The sequence below is a fragment of the Esox lucius genome, chromosome 25 (assembly GCF_011004845.1).
Source record: "Esox lucius isolate fEsoLuc1 chromosome 25, fEsoLuc1.pri, whole genome shotgun sequence".
NCBI classification, from domain to species: Eukaryota; Metazoa; Chordata; class Actinopteri; order Esociformes; family Esocidae; genus Esox; species Esox lucius.
Window position 1 is genome coordinate 7,813,519 of NC_047593.1, and position 26,934 is coordinate 7,840,452.

The following is a 26,934-nucleotide window of genomic DNA, read 5'->3' on the forward strand; positions in this document are numbered from 1 at the left end:
CTGTTTGATTGCAGCGTTCTCCACTGCCTGATCTTCGCTTGACATTTGGCTGACATATCACAAATGTCAGGTAACAACAGACGTCCGGCGGTCAGGCACCGTAGATGGGTCAAACATTGTTGAAATGGCTTTGGTAATGTGTCCACCTTGTCTTTTATTACGTCGGAAAAAGCCTCAAGAGATCATTACTCTATTGTAATGATGGAATTCACACATTTTACATGAATGCTTGTACTTTGCCCTTCTCTTTCTCCCTGGCTTGTTATAGTTCAGTGTTCTATGTTCTGTTGGAACAGACCGGCTTCCTCAGTGGAATGGTGTGCCGCGGGCTAGTGACATTTCCTCTTTCTCTTAATGAAGTTCAGTTGTTCAGAGCCTCTCAGTGGTGGCAGTTCATGACTTTACTACCAAACCTCTGAAGACTTCAAACCATGCGGTACTTCTCAAACCTCTTAGTGGAGACGTTCTCAATGCTGTTTGTCAGCTTTGACTTACTCAGGGCTCCCAAACCCTGTTCCTGAAGAGCTACCGTCATGAAGATTCTGTCTCCAACATAATCTAGCAAATGATTCCAATAATTAGAAAATGCACTGTAAATCAAGTTAGTCACAACTGGGGTTGAAAATAACCTACAGAATTTTGGCTCTCCAGCAACTGGTTTGGCCAGACATGACTTAGCTTATTAACCCCAAAGTTAGGAAACTACTAGATAACTGTGGTACATCATAATGATCTACTGAGCTTAAACGCAAATACCCACGTAGGAGAAACTATTGTGAAGCTTACCTGAATTCTACAGTATATATTTGCTGAAGTAAACAGCAATGCCATGTCTTTTTCATCATCTCTGAACCCTTTGCAAGTTTCTCAGAAGGAAAATCCTCACATCAACTATCGGTCTGTAAAGCAAATATAAGTAATGGTGAATTCATCCCTTTTTAACCATGCTGCAGCATATTCCACTTGTGTTGAACAGGAAATAGTTTCCAAGTTAGCCTGGCAACGATGTTCTTTTAACATATTTTCCTGGGAAAAGGATCGGAAATCAATGGGTCAAAGGTTATTCTATTCCCTTGATATCAGACACATCAGGAAAGCAGCAACACACATCCCCCTTCCTGTCTCCTCTATCCCATGTCTAGGATTGACATGGATTAAATTCAGTCCACTAAGCACATACCAGAGTGTATCAGTAGTATTAGATTTGGATAGGCCAAGTAACTAATCACGTGGACTAGCAGGGACTGCGTGTTTTTTTTGTATAAGTACAAGTGGAGGACTTAGTTTGAGTAACAGTGAACCCACTCATAATTATCTCTCCATATAAACCCCTAAAAATCCAAGGGTCTCATGACCTCATCCGAATTTGAAAAATATTTTCTTCTTATTCAAAACCTCATCTCAAACAGATCTAGCTCAGGGTCCAACTGCACAGGTGGTCAGTAGCTTAGTAGAAAATCAATTTCGGACCAGTTTTGATACAATATCCAATCCCCATCGAAACAATCACACCCCTAATCTCCCATCAATGGAAATGTCGTGGAAAAGGTTACATTTCATCACTGCTGAAGCAGTAAATCAGCAGATTTTCAATTCCACATTTTTTAACCGGATGTCATTTTCTATTTTCGTCCTCCACTCGCCCGCTAGTCCTCCACACCCAGGCTAGTCGCTAGGAAAGGGTTGCATACCCTAGACATGTGGCTATTGACATTCTTGTCCATGTATTGGTTTCCGGGTCACAAAAGCGAGGAAAGAGGACAGTCTTCTGCCCAAATGACAATCTTGCTTTGTGTGCGTTTGCATGCTTTAAAGGAGGCAAAGGATTAGCAAACTGGGTAAGAGCACATGTACAGTACGTGGTTACATATTAATCCACAGATCACACACATCAGGCCTAAACCCCTTCTCCCTGAGCTTGTAATATCTTCAGAAAAAGCTTTCTTTCTGCTATCAGTGAGCCGCATGCTTTATAGAGACTTTGAAATTGTTATATCTCTCTGTTCTGACTCGCCATCGGAATATGTCACATAGCAGAAAGCTAGCTGAGAACGAAATGAGCGAACAGGATTAAGAGAGCTTTTTTCTTGATGGTGTCCTTCTACAGCTTCTTGCGGAAGAGTTTTTAAGTATATTGGCTAATACCCTGTCGCATATTTCCTTCTTGAGACACTAATACGTTTCTTCACATAACTCCCACTAGACAGATTCTGCAGCACAGTATAAGCTAGTGACTGTTTCTCACAAAAGGCATTTCTTCCTCTGCCAATCTGTGTACGCTACCAACATATTTTTTATATTTGAAATTGACCATATTAGTCCATTCAACGTTCAGATGTGGGGGGGGGGGGGGGGGGGGTGGGGTGGGGCGGGCAATAAATTAAAAGGTTTCTGACGCTTAATTCCTGCGTTTGGGAAGCAACTAGTGTGGTTGTTAGAGTATGGCTGCACAACCCTGTTTCTGGGGAGCTACCATTTTTATACATTTTCGGTCCAACCCTAATTTAGTACACTTGTTCCTTATAATTAGCTGGATAAAAAGCTAAATACGATTAGTCACAACTGGGGTTGGACACAAAAAAAAAGGACAGTAGATCTCCAGGAACAAGGTGGTGCCATCACGAATGAGAGAATCTGACCAAATGTTTGCTGGATTGAATCCCAGCACTAGCAAAGTGAAAACTCACGTGGTTCTGTCCTTGAGCTGGACAGGTAAAACTAATTGTCCTGGGCAATCTAATGTGGCAGCCCCTTGAATTGCTCAAATTTGGAGGGGTAGAGTTGAAAGCAAAAGTAATTTTTCTGTTGGACCCTTTGTAATTGACAAAGTAATTGTAATTGACTAATTGTAAAAGTCAATTACCTTAGTTAAATCATCTTAAAACTTTAGCTTTCACAAGAGGTCAGATCAAACGCTAGTGCACAAATGCTCACATAAAATGGGGGATGGAACTCTGAAAGTGCTGATCCACTCAGTTAGTATGTGTTGAAACACCCGCCCAAATGAAAGATGACAGTCAGTATTTTTGCCTCATAATTCATCTTTTAATCCTATTTTCATATGCCATGTGAATACAGCAAAAATAGCTAATTTGACATTACTGTCCCAATACTTATGGAGGGCACTGTATGATGAATCCTTTACAAGTTTGACAGAATAATTCTAAACACATGGCTGTGTGTTTACAAGAGACAATGTTGTTAGTTCCATTTCTCTCAGTTATCGCCGTTCCACTAATATGTATTTTGGGAGGAACGCAAATAGATGTGGAAACGGCTGATATAATTATTCTATAATGTGATCAGATCCACTATCAAAGCATCACATGGGAAATAAAACACCACAAAATACACAAAAAAGTTGGGTCGCAAAACTACCAGTAATTTACCAAAGTTACCAGAATCTTATTTCATTCAGTTATCTATTCTGTGCATCATCTACAGTATGCTGGAATATATAAAATCTACAGCTGTTTATTTTATTTATTTATTTTTAGTGGATAGTGATTTAAGAGAAAATAGCCTAAATAAGTAAACGAAGCATTGACTATGGTCCATGATTCATGGTGTTCATTTATAATTAGGATTTCAGTGATTTAGCTGAGGCTCTTATCCAAAGTCTGACTTGCATAGCATCGGAGCAGTGCACAGACCTTTTCAGGGGCATGTGGCGAATCTGAAGCAGTGGTCCTCCACGGATCTGTGCCACTAGAGGAACGGACGTCGGGGGGGCGACTCGTACCCACCGGAGCGAGCGAGGCACGTCACTCACTCAGGCAGGCGAAGCGTGCCGGTTGGCTTGAGTGACGTGTGCCGATGGAACGCATGCAGCGGAACCACAGGAAAAGGAACGTAACAAAGCAGTAGGGTGCATTTCTGCACATGCCTGCATAGCATAGCCGGTGCATTTGGTAGTTCAAATCATGATCAATTACTTATTTTAATTGTCCCATCCAAAAGACGACACAATACACACGGCATTGTCCCTTTCACTATCCTTGGGCATTGGGATTGTAACTGGTCCAGGGAAACCCAGCACTACTTTTAGCAGTGTCTGGTTTCTCATCCAGGGACTGACTAGAACCAGCCCTACTAAGCTTGAGTCAATGCTCTTATGCTGGTATTTATCATCTGTCTTGGGATAAGGCCGGAGAGGCCAAGAGATTATGACAGAACACTGGTACCTGAAAAGGCAACTATGTAGATTACAAATAAGATGTACAATTGTGAAGAGACCTTGATAGGTTTCAGTTCTGGTAGTGTACCAGTACATTTTGAAAATGTGCAGTATCCCCCTGTTTTTGCAACCCTAGCAATATACATCTCTTGCATTGCTAATGCATGACAGAATATTATTTGAATACTTTTCATCTCTCTTTAATTATTCAGGAGCTATAATTGTCTTGAGATAATCCAGTGTTTCTCACTTTCGAAGCCTTTAATAATTTACTAAATTCCATGGAATAAATAATACAAAACATTGCAAAGGCGCAAGGGACTGATTCTCAAAGATTGGAAATTGATCTTTTATATTATATTTTATTAAATATTACTAGATGTACATATGGATTCATTTGAATGAATATCGTTAATTTGTCCTGGGGCATATGAAATATGCTTACATCTTCTAAATGTAGTTATTCAAATTTGAATACAAATTTACAATACAATGTTATTTTGTCACCATTGCTGTATACAACAGCTGTCGATCTGGACAGTGGAATGCTTTCTTACTGTTAAAGCCCATTTTCAAAAATGCAGTAGTATGGTAAGTACGTATAGATAGATAGCCTAGTGTTCACTGCATCGGAAACACACCCCTGTTAAATTGCCAGGTTTTTGTGATGTAAAAGAATGAGAGAAAGATAAATCATGTCAGAATGTTTTACACTTTTAATGTGATCTATAATGTGAACAATTAAATTGAAAAATAAACTAAAATCTTTGAGGTGGAAAAATTAAAAATAAAAACCTTACAATAACCTGGTTGCATAAGTGTGCACAGCCTCTTATAACTGGGGATGTGGCCGTGTTCAGAACTAATCACATTGAAACTCAGATTTGTGAACAATATTTGAGAGAAACAGCCCTTTTGTGTAGAGAAAGTCTTAGATCTTTGAGTTCAGCTCATGATAAATGGGGGAAAAACAGTGTTGCGTTTATACTTTTGTTTGGTGTAGTTTTCAATACTTTCTTAGTTTAAGAGTATAAAATATATGGTATGTAATGCAAGAACATACAGAATACCACTTTAAGTATAGTGCAAATGTATATTTATTTTGTATGATAATAATTAACTGTAATTTTGCATTATAATATATGTATGTATTGAATGTGCATACAAATATTATAATTCAATTGTAGAATTTCCTATTTTAGTAGCAGTTTTCTAAACTGAGCTAGCTGGTTAACTGAATTTGGTATGCCAATAGTTGCATAGAAATTGAAGGGCAGAAATTGGGCAAGCTAGGCTATTTGTTTGTGGACGAAAACTACCCATCGCCATCTGCTGACTATATTAAGTAATAACATTACTTGACAAAAACATTAGTTGTAACATTGATTCATAATTAACTGTAGCAAGCTAGCTAAGACCATTTATAAAAATTAACAGATTTCTGATACTGTCATGTTATGTAATAAGTAGCTAAACAATGTTTTTTGTTCACTGATTAAAAACACAATATAAATAAACATTTTACATACATTTCTACACTATTACTGATGCAAGGAAATAAATGTCACCTCCTTAGTATCTTTTGTCCTTGTGGAGCAAGTTGCTGCTTGTCCCAGTTAAAATGGCGTACCTGTTGGGATTTCAGAACTACAAATGGTTAAAATGTACAATTATTTTTCATGAAGTGACCCATTATCATATTGAAAAAAATTATAGTAATGCAGCATTCAAGTAAAGAGTGAAGAAAACATGTTTTTTTCCCCGCATGCAGCTTTGCAGCATCCCAGAATGTAGGTAGCCAACAGAGGTGCAACAGAAAAGAGAGAAAATGCATTTCCTATTATGTCTTCTAACTTTACATTTCTCCCCATACCACTGCTCTCTGTGTATTTATATTGCTTTTTAAGAAAGCACAGAAGGGAAAATGTCTCAAACAACACACACACACACACACACACTTCTTATCTGGGGAGTCCTCATACAGTAGACATGAAATGCCACCACCCACTCCCTCAGTGAATCACAACCAATATGGCCTTCACAGGTTTTATGATATGTTCCCCACTACAGCCTTTATACCTAGAGGTTATTTCTGAATCTATTTTGGTTTACTTGGGAGTAGAGTGCTCCTAAGCAAAGGAGAGATATCGTCAATGGTTATGCAAAAATTTTTAAGAAAACAAACAAACAAAAAGTGGTGAGTGGACATGGATAAATGAGCGGCTTTCAAAACTCACATTTCCCCTTTAATTGAGTGAGGCCCGGGAAGGACAAAGACAAAGAGTCTCTGAAAGTATTCGCTGTTTGTAAAGCGACTGATAGGATTTTTAAATCTGTTTAAAACTGTTATTAGACGGACCTGAGTTCAAAAGGTTATAGATTCCTTCCTTTCACTGCTGAAGACAGCGATAGAAAAGTGTTGACTCTTTTTTTTTTAACAATCCCATTCGCTCACTCCTCGTTTAACACAATTAAATACTTCAGTTCACAAGAACGTCTATTTATAGCCCAACGCGCGCAGAACTGGTGAACTGTCACCGTAACGCAGTATCACACAGGAGGGAAAGAGTGACAGTTCTCACAACATCCAGGCATCATCTCTGCCACTCCGCTGTGAGGTGCCTTTCGAGAGTGATTGAATGAAGTCATTAATCGCTGACTCTGGTTGTGGAGTGATACACCCCTTGTGTTATGAGGCTTGTTGCCGGGGCGTTGTTTTCTTCAGAGGGCCAGTGGGAGGTGAGCAGACCGCCGGCAAAGTAGTTCTCGTTCCCCCCCCGGATCATGCCCAGGTGACAGGTGACGGATGGCTGCAGTGTCGATGAATATAATGTTGCGATCGTTCATCTCTATAAATGTGACACGCCGCTACAATAAGGGTATAACTCACCAGTGGCAAGAGAAGGAGGTCGATTGACAGGAGAGACTGACACCAGTTCAAGGGCAAAGACAGGCTAAATTAACTCCGAAAGGTTCCACGGAGACTGTTCTCGCGGAAACATGAGAATTTGAAATGCTGCTGATAATGGACACAATCAAGAAAATAAATCATTTTAAAATGGTGCGGTCTGATACAATTTCAAAGTCGTACAGTATATGAAATCAGAATGAAACCCAGAAAATACATTACAAAGGATGTAATTGCAACCTGTGTTGTCATGTAGGTCTTCAACTTACTGTTTAATGGGTATAAATGTCCAAATGAAAATGTTTGTCTTGGTACTGGTTTAGGTATAATGTGCCTGTGTGAAACACAAATGAAACCATTTATAGAAGATTCATATTTTAACAATAGAGGTGGGCAAAACCTTTCAAAGACAGGGGAAATAACTCAACTGCAATGTCTCTGTCTTTTATGCTCTTCTCAAAATCTCTCCACCAAATAAAAACAACAATATTGTTCTATAGTAATGTAATTTCTGTATAACAACATTGTAATAAAACATAAATGACTAACAGATGAAGACTGATACCCAGCTTGTGAGCACAATCTTGGTTGTTGCCCTGGGAATGTGTTCACCTCCAACAAGTGTGTGTTGGCGAAAACGTCCTGGTTGAGATCGCAGCGGGAGCAGGAATCAGAAGGGCTTGGTCAGACGTAGGTGGAATGACACATCTCAAAACAGATTAGTGGTAAAAAGAAGTATAAGAATAGGTAAAGTATCGGTTTGGTAAATTGCATATTTTATTATTTTATTTTAATTATTCCTATACAATGTGACTGTCATTGTTATCCATTAACCTTTTTTTTTGTAAAAGAGGTAATGCAATTAAATTGAGGTTTCAAAAGGTTAAACAGTATACTATAACATAATAATAGCATAATCTTATTTGCTACTGGGAGAACTATGAAATATGGTCTAAAATGTTCCTAGGTCCCTCACATAAATAAAAACAAAAGTGGGAAACCGCTGTTATAAAGAGACCTTATCAAGGTAAACCCCAGCGGAGACACTGGTGTCAGCCTGGCCACAGTACATGTTTTTCATTGTTGGCCTGATTACAGCCGACGGTTGGGATTAAACCTCCGTGGTGGTGCGTTCCCTCCCTTTCCTCGGTGTCTGCTGCACACCTGCAGAGCCCTGATTAATGGTTAGAGGGAGAGACGGACGCGGCCTCCTCCTCCGCAATCTTAGCTTTTCAAAGCTTTCAGCTTCCCCCAGAAATGAGGGAAGGGTGAAGAACTACAGTTCCGCTCGTTTGTCTGTCTCTTGAAGTGACTCAGTGTCCACCTCACCAACCCACCGACACGGCACAAGGTGGTGAAGATGGTGCATCAGATTCTTTAAACCGGGCAGGTTCCTTTTGTTTTTTTGGGGACAGTTCCGAATGTTAATATTTGTCTGCGGTAGAAGTTCACCGAGAACCAACTCGTATTGTTCTCCCGACTTGGTCAAGATTAGCTTCTATCAGAGCAGCCGACACATTAGCTCTTAAAACTAGTAGGTTCTAATTGTAGTACTCTGACTTGAAAGAGTAAAAATAAAGTCTTGCAGATTGAGTAACCCATAGAGCAGGATCCTATCTCCTCGCCTTCGTGCCTTGAGGCCGTTTGAAGTACACCTGCAGCTAGTCTGTCGCTGGTTCTTAAACCCATCCATCTCCTTAATGCTGAGTGACAAGCAGAGAGGCGTCAGGTCCCGATTTTGAAGTCAATGCCGTGACCCGACCGGGGAAGCGCTACACAATCCCGTTTCAGTGTAAACACACTTCCTACAAGGCCAGTAAAACGGTTTGAACTCTGATTGGTACTTTAATAACACAAACACAACCAGTACCGCCTCCACCTGTATGCAGACAACGGACTGCAAAAGGTCTCTGAGCTCAAAGGGCCCCCGACCCCCAAAAATACATATTCTATACATTCGGCAAATTGACTAGAAAGTCATTAAAATTTCTTAGGGGGTAAATTAGGATTTTCTATGACTGTTGAGTAGAGCTGTAGTAGAATGCACTACATCGTGTTTGGGTATTTTAAAACTGGCTGGTGGTGCATCTGAATTTTTGTGTCAGTCACTAACCGCCAATCTGTTCGCATATTTCCGCCATCATTCCGCCATCTAAGTATGTTAGCTAGTAAAGCTAGTTATCTGACAAAGCACATATCCTGGCGGCATTTAGTTCCAGGGGGCGTTAGTTACTCTCCAGAGTAAATGAACTGCTCATTGTCTCTGCCCTAAATCTTTCTAGGGCCCCACAAAAAAGAGGCAGACATGAACCGGCATATAGTATTGCTTTTCCCCTTAATCCGGGGGGAGGCACCCTTAAAATGTAGTCTCCAAAAATGATGCAGTCAATATTTAGAATATATAATTCAACAACACAACCCTAAAACAGTTTGCCCATAACTGCCATTATATCATTTACCAAATTTATATTTGAAAGCCAGGTTTAGTAGTACAGTAAAAAAGTAGTATTCCATTAGTATTGCTTTGTCTTTACTACAGTTGCATGCACAATATACTCGTCCAACTACGTGTGGCCAAAACGTCCCAAAAGCCTCTCTGGCTGATTAATATTGTGATATGACTTTTCCCCCACTCCCACATTCATAATGAGCATCTGTTTTATTAGACCATCTATCACTACAATGATCACGTTATACAGACAGACCAGAAATTAATGTGTTCCTCAGACCACATTGACATCATTTTATACCATCGAATGAATGCTGCCAGCATATTACTAGGAGACACAGAAAATTGCCCTCTTCCCTAAATAGGGAACTACTTTTGACCGTGCCCTTTCATCACTTTTGACGAGTTCATAGCTGGGGTCCAGCAGCGAGGGGCACGTGTTCATAAACCAAGCAGCATCTGTCCGAAAATCGTTCAGAATTAATGCCTCACCCTTTTAGGAGACTCGATTGGTGAGTTCTCTCCTCACCGGGAACGGCTATGCTATCCACGCCTGTAATTAACGAGCGAGCGCCACATCTCCATTCGAGCGATTGCTATCGATGTCTGTCAGTGCATCTCTTTTCATAGCTCTGTCTCAATGTTCCCTTGTCTCTCCGGCTCAAGGGTGTCCTCAGAATGGATCCTTGGGAGGGGTTCTAGCCCCCCGGGCCCTAACTCTGACCTCTGAGGGACGGAGCAACGCAAGCCGACACTGAGACCGCCCCTTTAAGTCCGCCTGATCCTTCCCAAGGATTCATTCCAGCAGTCACTTCAACAGAGATATTACGCCAATTAAAATGAACTGTTAAAATAGAGGATCCTTCACCACAGAGAGGCCCATTTGGAATCGTCAGACTCACCAGGTGCACTGGCCTTGTTCGACCCATGTTCCCCCTCCTGCCCTCCTCTCCCACCCCCACACTCATTGGACCCACACCTGGCCCGTGGTTGACGCGACCGAGAGGAGAGGCAAGGAGAGAAATCAGTCAGTTGGTGCAAATCTCAAATACATTGCTGTCCCCGTTCTGTCTCAACTGGAACACAATGCGTCCTGTGCCGTCACAACACTCTTCAGAGCTCTGTGGTTTCTAGGTAACTGACCAGCGAATGACCACCTTGGTGGACGTGACAAACGGCCTCCTGAACCCCAAACGTGACAGGTATTTGCTCCTCAGTCCGTCCTAGAGGTTTGCACGGAAACCTGCCAGTACTTTCACATCCCATTACTGACACATTTGTGGAGGTACGGGTCATTCCCTTGTATGGTGGCTTTGCATGCTAAACACGTTTCACAAGGGTCTCTGTTGCTATTCTGTGACTCCCAGCTTCCGTCTGGAAGGGAAACCGGCAGGAAGCACCGGAGTGCTTGGAATGTAATGAATTTAACCTTATCCCTAGTGCATCATGGGAAAAATCTCTTAACTAGCAGTGGCAGGATGTGGCTTGTATCCATTGTTCAGGTGACTCAAACCTTGGCTAGCTGGTGATGCTATCGGTAGTTGTTTGTCCCCGCAATGGGAAACACACACACACACACACACACTCACACACATTATCCCAGGACAATTCCGGGAGCTAGACAGCCACCGATTGGCTGGGCTGATTTGTCTGAACTCCAGGTGTGGCTGGAGGTTAACTAGAATGGGGAACATTCCAGCTTCAGGGTGGTTGCTGCTTATCATGAGACTGCCGCTGCCTCGGGAAGAATACGAGAAGACCAGCCACCAGATACAATAGAAGAGTATATTATTAATCTCTGCGGCCAACTGTCGAAGCCAAAGGCACAAGGGGAACTGAATAAAGTATTGGGACTGTTGATAGACACAATACTAAGCCGTGTGAATGAACCCGGGAATATGAAATGTCTCACCGTTTTATCGTTGCTTTTCACAAACACATTTCCTATTAACCAGACTGCATTGGCTATTATCCAATCAATTTGTCCCTGTGAACTGACTCCCTTCTATGCAACTAACAATTTCTTAATATAATACAAACAGGATGGACACGTTTTCGTCTGGAAGATTTGTTAAAGGAGCTTCTCTTAAACAACATGAAAATATTTCTCCCATTCCATTTCATATTATATATATATATATATATAATAGGTGACACAATTGGACTATAATTGCCGTTTCAATGCACACAGCTTGGTCCTTTCATCCACATTGAAACTCTTTCCCCCTGTATGGAATATTTGACAGATGTCGTCTTAATTTGAGACAGTTTCACACTAGAAAAATAAGCAATTGATTTGCCATTTCTTGTTAGGACAAATCAAGTCCGGCATTGAAAGTGAAAAATACAAAAGTAGAATACACTTCTAGTTTGAATTTCATTCCTGCAACAAAAGGATGATCAACTCAAATATTCAGCACGTGTCACCATTTAAATACAGATGGTGAATGTTAAAAGAGAGTGTTACAATTCCTTTGTGTGTGTGTGTGCCTCGGTTATGGTTAAATTGGGGCAGGTGAGCTTCTCCAAATCATCCAAAATCAACTCTTTGTTTAGTGTGACATCACATAAGCATGCTCACGCGTTGCCATGGCTTACTGTAAGTACTAGTTGTGGCAAATGTTAGCTGAAGTTTGTAATAGCTGTTAAAATAACGGATTACAATTTCAAGGTGAGGAAATGACAAATGAAAAGTTGCTTTGTAATTTAGACATGCATAATTAAAGTTGACAAATACACACATAATCATTCCACTAATATAGGAACATTCATACTCAAGCAACACAACGAAGCATACAATCCCTACTTGACGGTTGGGGTGCTTTGCTTTGGCTAAAGTCCATTGTAACAAGATGGTTCGAGGGTGCATTCCAGAACCCAAATATCCACTAGTATTCTGAGTTTATGTTAACTTTATTTTCTTCGCTGAGCCCCTGGCCTGTCAGTCTTGTTTGCCTTCTGTTCTCTACAGACACATTTATTCAAAATGAACATCTCTTTCTTTTCTAATTCACCCTAAACCTTGCAACACTCATCAGGCTTTCAAACACGCCCTTTCCACCACTACCACCACCATGAGCTCGGCAAAAAAATCCCCTCTTTATAGGTAGCCTCCTTACTCGCCAAGGTCAGAGGTCAGACAGCACAAAACGGTATGTTCTTCCACTGAACCGGAAAAGGAGCAGTGCCACCTCTTGTAGTGGTCACCCACTATAATCACCGACAAAAACATTAACACATTTCAAACACCCAACTGTTTACCTGTTCCAGCACTAAGTAGCCCACTCCACCAGTACCGTAACTTTGCAACAGCCTCATTTGTCACAAGATGCACTGACTTAACAGCATTTCAAACATTCTCACTGATAAGACTGGAATGATCTGCTCAGCAAACGGATTTACAGTAAAAAAGAAATACATTAAATCCTCAGGCATTCTATTATTGTTTCATGACATTATTATTTAATATTTCTGTCTGAACATTGCCTAATCAATGGAAAAAAGAGTCAACAGCTCCTGAAACACGGTTTCCAAATTTAGACCCTTTATCTGTACTTCACATTTCAGTTACCCCTTTTCTTTGTCTTCAGTTGGAAGTATTAATCTGGATTGTGTGTGTAGACAAAATGACATTCTGACGTCACCTGACCCTAATTGTATGGCTCCACCATAAATACAGCCAAGAGCAATACAAGACCAATCGGACATGTCACATAATGGGAGCTCCTGATTCACTGTGTACATGTACACTTGTGGCTGTAATGAAACTATTGACAAGGTGTGTATAGTCAGAAACCTGCAGACCTGCTGGGAGCCCAGCAGTGCCCAGTTAGTAGAGAGGTTGTGTGTGTGTGTGTATGATATGTGCCTGAATGTTCAAATGTTAGACCTGACATATTGTCAAAAACAACCATACCGCCAGCTCTACAGTCTTCCCAGGCCCAGTGGGACATTGAGGGCAGTAATGCGGGGTTCTGAGCAGAGCGGAGCAGTCAGGTGTGGAGCTGAGTGACAGACTGAGGGGTCTGGGGGAACTACAGGGGACCAGTAATAAGGGCCACTTTGTCCTCTCTAACACACTGGGGCGGGCAGCACTAAACACTGCTAAGAAAAACACAGTGGAAAAGTAACTCAATGAAACTTATTTTTGTGTGTTTTAAATAGGAGCTGAATGCGCTTTAACATATAGCCGTTTGAATTAATGAAGAATTACCCTTGATTTTGAAGAATAGGTCTTTTTAAATATCCGGAACAAGTAAATGAGATTAATAGGAAAATATTGCTAATTGTATTTCAAATATTTAGCTACTCTTTTAAGCAATTATAAAACACGCCCATTTTTATCCTTCCAGGACTTTAACCATGAAGATAAAAGATTTAAAAAATACATTAAAAGAACAAAGGATGTATCATTGTTACATTTTTCCTGAATCACATAGTCCCAGACATACATTTGAAATGGATTTATGTATCTAATCTGGAATAAATTTATCCAACTTTGAAAACAGCTATTTAAAATGACACCTGCCATCAAGAATCACCATATTGTCACTTTTATATGGTCCAATATTTTAATTTGTTCAAAAGACATGAATTATTCAATATAAGCAAGCCACACATTTAATGAAGATGTTCAATTTTCTTTTGATTGACAGACACCTGGACAGATCCATTACAGATCCTTAAACAAGAATGCTGCCATTTTAAATTATTTCCACGTATCGCTGGCCTGTTATGAATTCATAAATACAAAAAGAGGAGAAAGCGATACTTGCCTAAGAATTTACCCTAAATAAACCTATTGAGAAATGAACTCCCTCGGAGGCTAGGCAGACTCCTCATGAATTATACTGTGTGTGTGCCTCTTATTTGCATGAACACAGTCACTGGTGAGCTCATCATTGCCTCTTATTTGCCCGTGTCCCAAATGGCAATACCTTCCACCATGTTCAATAGGGCTCGGGTGTAAAGTAGTACAATAGGGAATAGGGTGCCATTTTGGAATGTCATTCCTGTGTGACTGCTCTGACATCTCCATGACCACCATGTTGAGCAGTCGCTTAGAGGTGGAAAGTTTTAATGGCCCCGAAGTCGCGATCAGTTCTCATTATCAGTTCTCCCTTTCAGGAACACCTATGACACACAATGCGAAAAAAGGACCTACACATTGTCCCAGGGGACGGTTGCTTGGCTTTTTTTTGCCCTTCCCGTCTTCTTCCGTCTCCCGGCAGCGCTGTGTGTTTGGCTCCTTATTAGAAGGCTATGCGGCGACGATGACGAGTGAAGTGGATCTCCCTGGGTGTGTTAATTGGACTGTGATCTGGATGTAACTGACCCCCTTTTTTTTTTCTCTTTTTCTTTTTTTCAAACTAGCCTCATGGAGTCCTGTGCAGACATTATCGCACACAGTGAAACCACTTCCTGCTCACAGCTGTAAACAGACGCGCCATTCTGATCTGCAAAGTTGGCCCTGTTGAATCTGTTGAAACAGTGGCACTACAATTCGTTCCGTCTCGACCGACTGACGAGACCCTGAATGGAATGAGAAATTCGAATTTTATTAAATAGAAAAAAAGGGAATACTTATGTCCTGAATTGCGATTCTCTGTGGAGATATAACTGATACCTAAAAACTAGTCCTTTTTACATTTCAGTTGACTTTGTAACATGCAAAACTGGAGGCCATCCTGGGATCAAAACAATCCATTCAATCTTTGTGCCACTGACTGCTCTTGGATCTATTCTAAATACTACCAAGTTCAATACTGCCCAATGACCTCGTTCGCCTGGCATGACTTTTTTCTGTATGCCACTACACAGCAATAAATTATATCACCTTAAGAATCAAGACCGGGGAACAGTGAAGCTATGTACTTCATCAGTTCTCTTCATGCTTTGATTTCAATGAATGCACAACATTCCAATAGCAATCAGCTGTAACCAGCTTTCATTAATCAAAAAATCTAAATGGCATCTAATTAATTGGAGCAAATCTATTTCCAGGATGTGGTCATGCAATTGAGTCACAGAAGGGAGCAGAGAACTAAAAGCCAGGTAGAAACAAACAGGCCAATACCATTTCACTGATTTAGAAATAAAATGGAAGTTTAATGAGTTGGTGTGCTTTGCTTGGGTGGTTAGTTATGTTGAGCATTATAAAAGCCTCAATTCTACCAGGGTTTCTTGCAGTCTCAGCTTCAGTTTTTGATTAGATTAAAGCTTTCCTAATAATAACACCATAACAATATTACTGTTTTCGTCATGGAATGAGATGCAAATTAAGCGCTGTAGGTTTCTTTATTGTACAGTATACATTTGAGTGAACACAGTCACTGCTTTTAACGAAAAGAGTGGATTATGTTGGGCATATTTCTCAGAAAGATAACCGCATAAATGTGTTATGTTGTGTATCCCTGGAAAAAATCTGTAAATAGTAAACAAAAAAAAAAAAAAACTTTGCCCAAAATAAATGTTAACGGTTAGAATAGACTTTGAACCTTCACTCACTTCCTTAGCTTCTCTATAAAGTGGATGTTTTACACATGATATAAAGCTACTATAAATGAAATGGACAACATTTAATCATTATTTGTATGGGGTTTGGTGGTAATCATCTGTCTTTTGGGTGGATGATTTAAAGCACCAGTACTTAATAAGATGCCATTGGACAGCAGGAGAAATTTAATACTACTTGTACACATGCAGACATTAGCCACTTTAGTGAATGTCAGGGCTTAATATAACAGGCCGCCAGCCAACTTTTGAAATGACACCATGTAATTCTACGTCTCCATCTCTGTGACCCAGAGTTTTTCGCATAAATCCTCAAATTAATTGGACTGTAAATATCGTCTGTTTGGATCTAACTTTCTCATCGCTTGAGAATGTTAACCCCTTTTTCTCCCTTCCCCAGTTTCACCAAACCCAAACCTTACCTACAGCCCTTGTTTATCCCAATCCCCTCCAGAGAATACGGCACTTGTTAATCCCAATCACCTCCAGAGAATACAGGTAAGTGTATGAAGTCATAGGCATGGGCGAAAAGGTTTTTAATCCACACTGCTCTTCAAACAAGGAAGTTCACGCGAGGGCACGCGACCGATGACCTCATTTATCTTTTCAGGCAACCGGGCTACATGAGGGAGCTGGATGAGATCAGGGAAGCTCACGCTCAGGGTGTGTCCCTGCTCCCCGAGTGATGATGGCCAATTTGCATTGGCCATGGGTCTTCTCAGTCGTCAGCTGGTCTGTGCTGGTCCGCTTGGTTCCAAAGAAAACCGCCTTAGACCACTGGGCCCGCTGAGAGGTCTGCTTCTCACTTTTTCCTCTCACATGGTTGCTAGCTTTAGTCTATATTTAATAAAGACCTCTTCCTAAATATTTGGGGACATCATTTAGTTTGTGTTTTGTTTTCTAGAGACAATGGTTGACAATGGTATAATAGTGGTAAAATAAACCTTTGAGAGTCAAAGAGGAAATAGTTGGACATCACATGTATCCGTGGCTACATTTACTGCTTCGCAGTGCCTTTCCCAGTTCCCAGAATAACAACAAAAGCCTGGACTGTTTGTGGAGTCCGGGAGTTTGGATCGAGCAGAGCCAACACAGTGGCCGTGTTGAACCCAATCGCAGCCCTTGTGGAGATTTAGCTCAAAGAGCTCATCGACAATTCCTGTAGGTGAGATTAGCCACGATCTAAATGGAAACCTTAATCAGTACGAATCCTCTTTAGGTTCACCCAATTTGTGCACTTGAAATGGCACACAACATTAAGGCTTATGGGCAGGTAATCAGAGCTCATCCCAGCATGCAATCAGCCAATCCACCTGCTTAGCGTGGGATTCACCCGGGGAGCACAAACGTGACGTCCGTGATCTCTCAACGCGGGTGGATCTCTTGATCTCATTGACCACATCTGATTTAGTTCTCATTCATTTTATAGCCTGGTGACGGTGGCCTTGTTGGTCAAGTCCATTGTAAGGTATTATCAAGAAGTGAATCACAGTGAATGGTTGTACATTGCGATCTGATACATAATAGACATTTTACAAATGCATTGGCACGAACATCTAACACAGTTTAGCCAATTTAATTCAACTGGCTGCACGTACGTTATTAGTAATGTTGAGGCTCCTTTCAATGCCCTGAAATAGTCGACACCAAACCGACAAACGTATCTTGACAATAAACACGATTGGCTCGACCTGCTGATGTCCTTCTGAAATTCTTTCGCCAGGGGAGACTAAAAAGTCCGACGTAAGCCCAGAGATCTATACAAAGGACTTAAACAACTGCCAGTGAATGGGTGTTCTGCTCGGAATGTGAATGAAGAAGCAAGACATGTGAAGTGTCGATGGAGTGAGTGAACTCTTTTTACTGAGGGGGTCAAAGTGTTGAGATTAAAGGCATTACCTGGCGGATAATTGTCTCTCTCGGGGAAAGGAGAAACAGGAAAACAAGTTGCTGGTCTAACTGATGCAACGCCTGGCATTTTGTCTCCCGTTAAAATGTGCCTTTCAGTGCATTTGCTGATACCTCCCAACGTATGTCAAAGGCATCCTAACGTATGTCAAAAGCTAGCCTTATCGCAAGCGTAGTTATGTAAAAAAAATATATATATAATTCATAATGTGGTGTTGTTTGTCCTGCAGGGGTCACTGTAGGCACTAACTAAATATACTTGTTAATACCCTAAGGGTAATGTGCTATCGGAGGTATCACTCAGCAGAAGAGCTATTTAGATCAGAGGTGGTGACTCACTGGCAGAGTCTCAAAAGGAACCCCATTACTTTTCAAAGTGGATGCACAAACTGACACAGCGCTGACAAATACCACAAGCCATATAATAGAAAAACAAGTGAAATGCACCAATAGGCTGTCAAAACAAACCATTTTATCTCTCATCCTTCGTCATTACAGTCAACTTACAACAAATGCTTACATTGGTTGCAAGGCCCATGCACTGTCAGATGCAAAACAACCATTCAAAATAAAATCCAGCCTAAAGGCAGATATGTATGTATTAATGTAGCAAGCCCTTTCATATTGGTGTGTATTTATGCTATTATAAGGGAAAAAGCTATTCCCAGAAACACATCCAAGCAATGGACCTTTAGTCAGTTTAAGCTGAACCTCAGTTAAAGCTCAGTCCTTTGATGACATAATTGACCGTGTCACACAACACACACAGGCAAACAGACCCCCCCCCAATCTGGAATTGAGATCAAAGGGAGAAACAGCGCCATGATAGTCATTGTAAAGCTGTTTCTCTCACAACTTGTCTGTTCTAGGTGATAGCAGATGACTCTGAGTGATTGAGTCCATTTTCTTCATTTTGGAACAGTGCAAGCCTGTTAGGGCCAAACTACTGAATTTGGGGCCCATGGCACCGACTATGGAGACAAAAAAACACTTTTCAAGTAGAATTCTGTAATTTTTGTCATGGTGCTAAGAAAAAATGTTTTTTTAAAGATAATTCCCTGTAATTGTACGCTTTTTCCTGTGTGGGGCGAGTGAAACAATTGCTGTATTATTGCTCATCTAATGCAGTAGTTGGCATTTTGCAATGCCGCTGAAAGAACATTTTTGCAGTTCTATATTCTGGCTATTAAATATGACCCGGAATGTTCTCTTCCAAACGTGCTTTGGGAGGCCATTATGTATCACAAGGGCCTCAAGGTAAAGCAGTAATCCTCGGGGCTCATCAACAAGCTTCCATTAAGCTACTGCCGTAACACAAATGGGTTTATACCAATTACGAACTGCACTGTACCGGCTCCAACCTGCGGAGCAAAAAACATCCATATTACTCTGAAGTCAATGCAGTGCTGGCAGTTTGAATAGTTTAAAGACTCACACTTTGCTTTTCCAAGGGAAAATTCTTGAAGGCTCAAACAAGCTGAACTGTGCCTCATTATATGTCACCAGCACTAATAAATCTAAAGAAGTGTCTTTTTGTAATACATTGTTTGTGGTTTCTAAATGCTACCTGTGTTGAATGACATTTCAATCTTACAGGACCACTACAGGAATGGCGTAAGTCAACATTCTAAATCCAAGGAAAGTGACAAAAATGAATCTTGATACTGGAGGTACATTATAGTGACTGATGAGTCTACATTTTGAGAACATTTGTGGCTTGGGAATTGTGAATGCAAATGGCAAAATACTATTTGTAAGTAATTGTATCTGTCATGGTGCTGGCGTCCAAGGGAATTCGACAATGGACTTCTGTAAACTGAATGTATCGGCTTTTCGTGACTTTGCCAAAGAACACATTGCCAACACACACACAGGCACACACAAACACACAGAAACTAAAACCATATCAATCTTAGCCAAAGCAATTTGCTGACTTGGGGAAAGCAATTCATCTGTTTCTTCCCTCTTCATTGACAAAAGAATTCCATCATGAAACTACCTACTGTAGAAATGTAAAGTTAATGGCTCCCAAATCCCATTGATCTTTGTCCCGTTCCAAAATAAATAAAAAACTGATCATTGAGGTCCTGTAGGTGGTTGTGGTAGTGGTACCAGGTGGAATGCATTATGTGCAAGAGCTTTTCCTGAAACCAAAAAATGCCTGAAGGTAGAACAGGTCTGATGAAAAACGATGAATCCTTTCTCTGGCTCTAAAATGCTCCGAACTTTTCCACTCTGAGAGGCAATAATCTCAAAGAGGTTTGTTGGATGAAACCTCAGAGTACATACATGACCACTCCATCCTAACTCAGATGACCCTGGAGTTAGAGGTTTACGTGGTTTGGTGAGCTTTTTTTCATCACACTTTTGTCATGTTATATTGCTGTTGTGAGTCCCATTTAGTGTGTTAGCAAACCTAGGTAAAGCCTGGGTTTTTCGAGTTGTTAATGGAATTCCCTAAGCTCCCTGTTGGTTTTGATGCTTGTTAGACTGGCACCATCAGCCAAGAAAACAGGCCGATTTCAGAACGCTGACTGTGAGCACATTGTTCCAGTACTTTTGCATACCTGGGTCACCAGGTGGGTGCCATTGATGATGAACAGAAAACCGGCAGGCTCCAGGCCTTGTAGGGTTTGAGTGGAGTACCCCTGCCCTAGTGGTTCTTTCATTCAGTGAGCCGTTGGCCTGATTTGAATGAATGCCATGTTATAATAGTGGTTTCAATATACATTTTTTGTGTGTTTTTTTTTCAACTGGGTTACCTTTAACAATGTATTTGGTTGGAATTGAGCTCAAACAGCCATGTGTCTAAACACGTAAAAAACTACTTTTCAGGGGGTGAAAATGTTCATATGAATATGTCCACGGCTAGTGTCACCAGACACTGATGTAAGGGAAACACCTATAGTAATTTAACGACAATAGCAAAATTCTAGTTTTGCCTTCTAAGTAAATGTCACCTATGCTACTTTAATGTATAGCTTACGTGTAACATATTCAAATGGCTAACAGCTAGTTTTCAGGTCCATATCAGCCGTGTTTTCCCTCCGTTGCTAAAAAGTTCCAGAGCTTTATCCCAATTCATGTGGACTGGGATAAATATAACAAACGTACCAAAATAAACATGAGAAAATAAATTGGGAAGATGCTGAATCGGAGTGAGTGCACCTCCATTCAATTACTCCATTCAATATTTCCCCAATACAGTTTATAATTCTAACTCACATTAGTAAGGTGGAAATCTAACAAATGTCTATTGTAATATGCTTACATTCTTATAACTAAAAGTTTGATTACTTTACCCATAGAATAAAAAGATGTTGCTGTTGCTGCATAATGATGATGGAGCTGGCCGCCTGCTTTCACCTTCTGTCAGTGGATCAACTGGAATGTCTGGAAGAAACAATTGACCCCATAAGCCACTTGGGCAGTCTGGCCCAGCCAAGATTAACAGCATAATCAAGGGCTAATGTCGAAATCTGCATCATTAGCATCCAATCACTTTGGATTGTGTAAATCACCAGCGCTGTACCAGCCCAATGAATAAGGCTAGTTCCAATAGGAAATGGTTCTTTGCTCATTTTTGCAGCATTGATTGATGTCTTGATAGAAACTGCCAGTACGTGACAGAAATGGTATTGGTACGAAATGCAATGCAGCGCTTTCTGGCCGTAGGCTTGGTTGTTAGTGGCTGGTTAGCCTAATTATTCACTGAATCAACTTGGCCATAACAGTCTGTCAAAGGGTTTACAAGCAATTCTTATCAGATTCTATATTCGCACAGGATTTAATCTTGTCCGTATCGGACATGTCAGTAATGTTTAGGGAGTAATAATGTCTTCTCATTATACTTGCTCCATCCGAGGAGAAACCTCATGCTGTAAAATAGAGAAATTCTCCTTTAACTGATCGAATGTGACACTAATGTTGGCCATTTGGACGTTAAATCACCTTCATTTCCTTTCAGCACCTGTTTACTCTACATTAGCAAGGACAATCATCTATCACATGAATCTACCATATGCTTTGCTGTGGTTCTAATCCTAGCTTACGTCTAATGAAGTCTGTTATTGACAAATCAACACATCTCATTCTGTATACATGTGAATGATTACTCTGTCCCTCAAATATGATTCTGATTCTATAGTAAGAACACACACACATAAATGCAGACACACGTGCACACACTCACACACACACCCACTCGCACACAAAATCCTGTGTCCTTTGTTTCAGTCCCAAAGTGCTGCTTGTTTGCCCTCTAAGGTGTTGTAATCTAGCCAAATGTAATTTATCTCCTGTCCAAAGACTCCTGTCCAAAGAGACCTCTGGCTTTAGGGTGTCTAGATCTGCATTCTAAAATGCCCCTGTAGACTTATAGCTCCAAGACAGCATTTCCCAAACAGACAGCTATATGAGCGAACAGACTAACAATCAGACAGATAGACACAGCTATGTACACAGACTGGCAGATAGGAGGGCACACAGACATGTAGTTGTCAGAAAGGCAGACAGGCATGTAGCTGTCAGAATGTGTAACAGACAGGTACTGTATGTAGTTATCAGAATGAGAAACAGACAGGCGTGTAGTTGTCAGAAAGGCAGACAGACAGGCATGTAGTTGTCAGAAAGGCAGACAGGCATGTAGCTGTCAGAATGTGTAACAGACAGGTACTGTATGTAGTTATCAGAATGAGAAACAGACAGGCGTGTAGTTGTCAGAAAGGCAGACAGACAGGCATGTAGTTGTCAGAAAGGCAGACAGGCATGTAGCTGTCAGAATGTGTAACAGACAGGTACTGTATGTAGTTATCAGAATGAGAAACAGACAGGCGTGTAGTTGTCAGAAAGGCAGACAGACAGGCATGTAGTTGTCAGAAAGGCAGACAGGCATGTAGCTGTCAGAATGTGTAACAGACAGGTACTGTATGTAGTTATCAGAATGAAAAACAAACAGGCATGTAGTGGTCCGAAAGGCGGGCAGACGGACAGACGGACATGTAGTTGTCAGAAAGGCAGGGAGACGGGCAGACCTAGTTGTCAGGATGGCCCTGCACGTAAGTACAGACCGGGGTGCTGACAGACAAGCAGGGCAGACAAACACACAATAGATACAGATGGTTGTAAGACATCAGAGAAGGGGCAGCTCTAAAGCACCCAACCGTTCTGCCTCAGTGTGACTCCAAAGCGACTCACGCATAACTCCTCCCTTCAGGTTGTGTCATACTAAAGAGCCTGAGCGCTGCATGTCTGGTGTCACGCGAGGGACCCCGGAGTCTCTTGCAGCACACGGCAGGCCTCTCCAAGAGGGTAATGCCACTGCAAGAACGAAACTAATGACCGAGGTCTAAAAGCTAACAGACAAAAGCCACAATCAAGAGGGGAAGACGAGCGACTACGACTAACGCCTGGTGATCCTTTTTGTGGTTTTATTTTCGAAAGAGATGTCGTGGGCTGCCGTCTTGCTGTGAGGCAGCGCAGCGTTGCTATAATGTTTGATTAACGTGTGGGATTCCTGACGGCGAGATAGCGGGTACATCAGCCGCAGTGGGAGTGTGTTCCGGGTGTGTGTGTGTTGTGGGTTTGTCCCATTTACAGACATGGAACCAAGGTGGAGGGAAGCAGAGACGCAACAGGAAGCACCCATCTGCTAGATACCACTCATCACAATGGGAGTGGATCTGAGCTCCAGCCAACCTGCAATGCCCTCAGGACGTCTGATTGGTCTTCCTCTACTCCAATCATCCTGTTCTATTCACGGGTTTATGTGCAGTGAGGTGCCGTTTGTTTCTACCAGTATATGTGAATAAGGTAATGGAGCACCAGAGAGATTTCCACTGTTTGCCCACTATTTATTGTTTAATAGCCTGCCTGCCCACATGTTACGCCATGACAAAGAAAAAGCCCAAAATATGATTTGCATCGCTTTGCATTGGCAGTGAAACAAATAGGCAGATGAAGATCAGTTATGTTCCTGAATAACAAAGATGAAAGTAAAGCGTGTCAAATCATGCACAACTCCTGCATTTTAATTTGGGGCCACTGCAGCCTGTCATTAAGAAATAAAGAGCACATTGATCCCAGACAAAGTCTTTGAACAACAGAAGAGAAATGAATGAAAGCATTAAGGAAGAGGAAACATTGTGGTTGTACAGGAGGGGGAAAAAAGTCACATTTAGATAACGTAGCCACAAAATTGGCTATGTCGTGAAAACATTTAGACCAAAAGGCATATTTTTGCTAAAAATACATTTTTCAACTAGCAGTGGAGCTGGGGGTAAGTTTCAAACTCATATTTGATGGGAATTAATGTAAGTAATTGGCAAAGTTTGCTTGATGGCTGTGTGAAATAGTTCTGGCCAAACTTGAGAGATTAATGGAGCAGCACTCCATTCTGTCAGATCACTGAGGTCTCTTTGTGACCTCGTCAGGGCTTCCTAATGACAACGATCTAATGGAAACACATATCACAGATCCCGACAGATCCAAACATTTGAAACCGAGCTCAGAAACAAAACCTTTTCATTACTGAGTCCTTGTTCTTGGAATTATCTCCAAGACAATTTAACGGCAGGATGTTGTGTTCCAAGGTTACTTTTGAAAGGAAAATCAATATATGAAGGTTACGGAGACAGGTAGACCTTACGCCTTAAATGGTTAGTGTAAGCACTAAACTAAAATTAAACAAAACATTTCATAATTAATTATAATTAAAATGTATTTGTCACATGCATCATCAACAACAGGTGTCAATTAACAGTGGGATTCTTACTTTGGCACTCATCCCAATTTTAATAATGAACTTAGTTAACTTGTGTGGATCAAACTGAAAATCACAGAGTACAGGATCTCTCTCATAACAATAACGTGGAATAAACTACAAAATGTTATCCGAATAACAGTAACTAGGCTATAAACTGTTCCATTATGTTCATGTACATTTAGTAAGTAGAGGCAGCAGAAAGGACATTAACAGTAGCAGAAGCAGCAAATGTGCTGTGTATGTGTCTGATTTCACTACCTATGTGCTTTCATGTTATGTATGAGTGAGGGCATGGCTCTGATACATAAAGGAAAATATCTCTCTTTCTCAATGTAAACCAATACTGTTAAGTTCCAAGTCCAAATGAGATATTCCCCAAACACAAGGAAACTCCAATATCTCCAGCCGGGAGAAGATTAAACCAGGGATTGATTTTTTCCTCACTCAAGCTGCACAGTTCTGGACGAAATAATTCAAAGGAAATCCCCAAAAAGTAAAAAGGTAATGTAGTCCCTACAAATAGTTGTTTCAGATGGAGTGGGATAATGGAGTGGGATAATCCATCAAAATGAAAACCCTTGCCAATGCTGAAATACAAGCACTGAGACCAGTATCACTTGGATAACATATGAGAAACTAAGTGTTCAAAATGACTGCCGTTCACAGTCACCCAGCAATTTCTCAAACAGTCATATTGTCAAAATGGCCACACTTCGGAATATGCCTTGTGTTTTTTAGTAGCTTGGCCATTTGAAAAAGGTGACATTGTGATAAAAAAAAAAAGCAATAGCACTTAAAGATATATTCCAGGTCCCTGAAAATTAATGTACACCGATCAGCCATAACATTATGATCACCTGCCTAATATTGTGTAGGTCCCCCTTTTGCCACCAAAACGGCCCTGACCCGTTGAGGCATGGACTCCACTAGACACAGGTGTGCTGTGGTATCTGGCCCCAAGACTTTAGCAACAGATCCTATAAGTCCTGTAAGTTGCGAGATGGGGCCACCATGGATCGGACCTGTTTTCCAGCACATCCCACAGAGGCTCTACTGGATTGAGATCTGGGGAATTTGGAGGCCAAGTCAACACCTTGAACATGTTATTGTGTTCCTGAAACCAACCCTGAACCATTTTTGCATTGTGACAGGGCGCCTTATCCTGCTGAAAGAGGCCAATGCCATCAGGGAATACTGTTTCCATGAAAGGGTGCACATGGTCTGTAACAATGCTCAGGTAGGTTGTACGTGTCAAAGTAACATCCACATGAATGGCAGGACCCAAGGTTTCCCAGCAGAACATTGCCCAAAGCATCACACTGCCTCCGCTGGCTTGGCTTCTTTCCCATAGTGCATCCTGGTGCCATGTGATCTCCAGGTAAGTGACGCACACACACCCGGCCATCCACGTGATGTCAAAGGAAACGTGATTCATCAGACCAGACCGCCTTCTTCCATTGCTCCGTGGTCCAGTTCTGATGCTCACGTGCCCATTGTAGGTGCTTTCGGCAGTGGACAGGGGTCAGCATGGGCACCCTGACTGGTCTGCTGCAACGCAGCCCCAGGCGCAATAAACTGTGATGCACTGTGTTCTGACACCTTTCTATCAGTACCAGCATTAAGTTTTTCAGCAATTTGAGCTACAGTAGCTCATCTGTTGGATCGGACCACACAGGCCAGCCTTCGCTCCCCACAGGCATCAGTGAGCCTTGGCCGCCCATGACCCAGTCGCTTGTTCACCCCTTTTCCTTCCCTGGACCACTTTTGACAGGTACTGACCACTGCAGACTGGGAACACCCCACAAAGGCTGCAGTTTTGGAGATGCTCTGACCCAGTCGTCTAGCCATCACAATTTGGCCCTTGTCAAAGTCGCTTAGATCCTTACACTTGCCCATTTTTACTGCTTCTAACACACCAACTTTGAGGACAGAATGTTCACTTGCTGCCTAATATATCCCACCAATTGATAGATGCCATGATAACGAAATTATCAGTGTTATTCACTAGACCTGTCAGTGGTAACAATGTTGCAATGTTGTATGTTTCTATATGTGCCCCATATAGTGATTTTGCATATATATCTGTTACACAACATTTTACGCATTCAGTCCATCTAGTTCCGGTTAGTGGCTGACTGTTTGTGAAGCACAGACAGAAAGTGGTGGGTGGCAGACAGTCTGTATTTACTCGTTCAAAGAGAAGAGCGTGCACTGCA

The 26,934-nt window shown here is 41.4% G+C and overlaps 1 long non-coding RNA gene across 1 annotated transcript; it reads left to right on the plus strand.

Moving 5' to 3' along the window:
* The first annotated feature begins 1,676 nt into the window (after positions 1–1,676).
* On the plus strand, positions 1,677–16,864 carry LOC109615172. The gene is made up of 3 exons (XR_002196148.2): positions 1,677–1,838; positions 16,448–16,545; positions 16,658–16,864. It is a non-coding gene; the product is annotated as an uncharacterized LOC109615172 (long non-coding RNA).
* The last annotated feature ends 10,070 nt before the right edge of the window (positions 16,865–26,934 follow it).